Raw genomic sequence first — 3,562 nt, 5'->3', positions numbered from 1 at the left:
CAGAGCCGACAGATAAAACACAAATAAGCGGAATGGAGTACCGTGAATTAATGGACAGTCAAGCAGGCATCAGCTATGTAGCCAAGTGATCATAGTGTCCAGGGGGCAGCCGTAGATGGGGCAGTGAGGCCTCCACTAAACTAGCCCGCGGCGTTTAAAGTTAGTAGCCCGGGGGGAGGTCTGCTCAGACGGAGGGGGTCTGCTCAGACGGAGGCCGGTTGAGGGCACAGCGGATGGGCTATTCGTCTGCAGACCAGACGTGGTCGTGTCGACAGAGAATCCAAGCCGGATGGCGATGGCGAAAGAGAGGTTGTCTGTTCAGATAGCAGCCGATATGCTCAAGACAGCTAACGATTAGCGTGCCGCAGTTAGCATATGGGCGTTCAGGTTACGTCGCGATGGAGGGGCCAGTTGAATAACTCCCTCGGGCAGATAACGTCGGTATCCCAGTCGTGAAGGCCCGGTGGGTCTCCGCATCGGCAGTAAACAGGTCCGGATAGGTGATTGTAGCCCAGGAGTGGCTGATGGAACTCTTCAGCTGGCTAGCTCCGGGATAATTGGTGTTTGCTCCGGAATTGATGTTAGCCAATAGTCACTCGGATAGCAGCTGGTTAGCTGCAAGATCCAGGTGTAAATGTCCAGAGCTTGCGGTAAAAATCCGGGGATATGGAGAGAAAAAAGGTCTGGTATGCTCTGGTCTGAGTCGCGTTGTACAAAACTGGCAATAGTTTTCCGAGCTAAAGGATAGCTGATGAGCGCTAGCTGTGGTTAGCTGAACTACTAACGTTAGCTTGTGAGCTGGCTAACTTCTGGCTAGCTTCTGTTGTTGATTTCGGATACGAGGTGAATAATACCTTTGAGGAAAAAAAACAGATCCGCACCACATTTGGTGAGGTGGGTTGCAGGAGAGTGTTTTGAAGTTGAGTTTTTAAGAAGAAAAAAATATATATAAAAAGAAATGCGAAGAAAAAAAAATATATATAAAATATATAAAATATATATATACGGGACAGGACGAGGACAAAGGACATCTGACTGCTACGCCATCTTGGAAGCTACTGTTATTTTATTGTTGCTCCTTAATTATTTGTTATTTTTCTTCTCTTTTTTCTTCTGAAAACTGAATTGTTGGTTAAAGGCTTGTAAATAAACATTTCACTGCAAGGTTAATACCTGTTGTATTCGGTGCATGTGATAAATAAGATTTGATTTAAAATAATGACAATCTTCACATGGTTGTGAAAGTGCAAGGCAATGAGCATGATGCTCCTTTCCAACAAATATCGAGGGTCTTATTCTGGTGACATAATAATCAATGCTTGGCTGCCATTTGACAAACAAAAATGATCTTCCTCTTTTGTCCATAATAATAATCTTATCATGTAGGCCAGGGGTGTCAAACTCATTCCACGGAGGGCCTAGTGTCTGCAGGTTTTTGTTTTTTCCTTTCAATAAAGCCCTAGACAACCAGGTGTGGGGAGTTCCTAACTAATTAGTGATGTTAATTCATCAATCAAGGACAAGGGAGGAGCGAAAACCCGCAGACACTCGCCCCCCGTGGAATGAGTTTGACACCTGTGATGTAGGCTATACTTGCGCTCTAGCCAAAATATACTTGTAGTGATGTCCTATCTATGTTTGTTATTGTTTTGTAATTTGCAATAAAAAAATAAATAACAAGTCAGTTTGATGGAAACACTCTGGTGGGAAAATTTGCATCATTTTAGAATATTAGCATGAAAATCTGTTGCCAATTACATGGAAACCTCACAAAAGGGGGAACCTGTATTTTGAAGGCAAACCGCAAATTCCAAGATTGTGGCTAATCCTTATTGTGGATAGCTTCACAGAGGTGCCCTCCTGCACTTCTTCACATCAACCTACCAAATTTCCACACAGGTGTGTAAAGAAAATAAATCCTTCTTGGGGTGTTCTTTCCACATTATCATTCACAAAAATTGTCTGTCTTTCTCACTTTTCTGAACAGGAATAGCATTGATTCAGCAATCCGATTCTACTCCTGACCCAAGGCAAGTGAAGAACTCAGGCAGCCTAATTCTGCAAAAAAAAAGAAGAAATCGCACTAATTGGTCTTTTGACCAATCATATCAGATCTTTTCGCATAAGCTATTTTTAAGAGCAGATCTGATTGGTCAAAAGCCCAAATAATTTGAAAAAAATATCATAATTAGGCTACCTGTCTAGGTAAATCCATCAGAAGAAATCAAATAAAATTGTAAACTGTAAAAAATAAAACTGCAGTAGCAGAGAGCACAGTATTAGTCACATGCACCGAATACAACAAGCCCTTAACCAACAACGCAGTTAAAAAAAATAAGAATAAGATAAGAATAAGAAATAAATGTAACAAGTAATTAAAGAGCAGCAGTAAAATAACAATAGCGAGACTATATACAGGGGGGTACCGGTACAGAGTCAATGTGGGGGGCACAGGTTAGTTGAGGTAATATGTACATGTAGGTAGAGTTATTAAAGTGACTATGCATAGATGATAACAACAGAGAGTAGCAGCGGTGTAAAAGAGAGGGGGGGCACTGCAAATAGTCTGGGTAGCCATTTGAGTAGATGTTCAGGAGTTTTATGGCTTTGGGGTGGAAGCTGTTTAGAAGCCTCTTAGACCTAGACTTGGCGCTCCGGTACCGCTTGCCATGCAGTAGCAAAGAGAACAGTCTATGACTAGGGTGGCTGGAGTCTTTGACAATTTTTAGGACCTTCCTCTGACACCACCTGGTATAGAGGTCCTGGATGGCAGGAAGCTTGGCCCCAGTGATGTACTGGGTCGTTCGCACTACCCTCTGTAGTGCCTTGCGGTCGGAGGCAGAGCAGTTGCCATACCAGGCAGTGATGCAACCAGTCAGGATGCTCTCGATGGTGCAGCTGCAGAACCTTTTGAGGATTCGAGGATCCATGCCAAATCTTTTCAGTCTCCTGAGGGGGAATAGGTTGTGTCGTGCCCTTTTCACGACTGTCTTGGTGTGCTTGGACCATGTTAGTTTGTTGGTGATGTGGACACCAAGGAACTTGAAGCTCTCAACCTGATCCACTGCAACCCCATCGATGAGAAAGGAGGCGTACTCTGTCCTCTTTTTCCTGTAGTCCACAATCATCCCCTTTGTCTTGAATATTTTTTATTTCACCTTTATTTAACCAGGTAGGCAAATTGAGAACACGTTCTCATTTACAATTGCGACCTGGCCAAGATAAAGCAAAGCAGTTCGACACATACAACAACACATAGTTACACATGGAGTAAAACAAACATACAGTCAATAATACAGTGAAAAATAAGTCTATATACAATATGAGCAAGTGAGGTGAGATAAGGGAGGTGAAGGCAAACAAAATATATATATAAATAAATAAAAATATAAAAAGGCCATGGTGGCGAAGTAAATACAATATAGCAAGTAAAAAAATAACACTGGAATGGTTGGTTTGCAGTGGAAGAAGGTGCAAAGTAGAGATAGAAATAATGGGGTGCAAAGGAGCAAAATAAATAAATACAGTAGGTAAAGAGGTAGTTGTTTGGGCTAAATTATAG

This window comes from Salvelinus fontinalis, chromosome 18 (genome assembly GCF_029448725.1).
Source record: "Salvelinus fontinalis isolate EN_2023a chromosome 18, ASM2944872v1, whole genome shotgun sequence".
NCBI classification, from domain to species: Eukaryota; Metazoa; Chordata; class Actinopteri; order Salmoniformes; family Salmonidae; genus Salvelinus; species Salvelinus fontinalis.
This window is presented reverse-complemented; position numbering follows the sequence as displayed.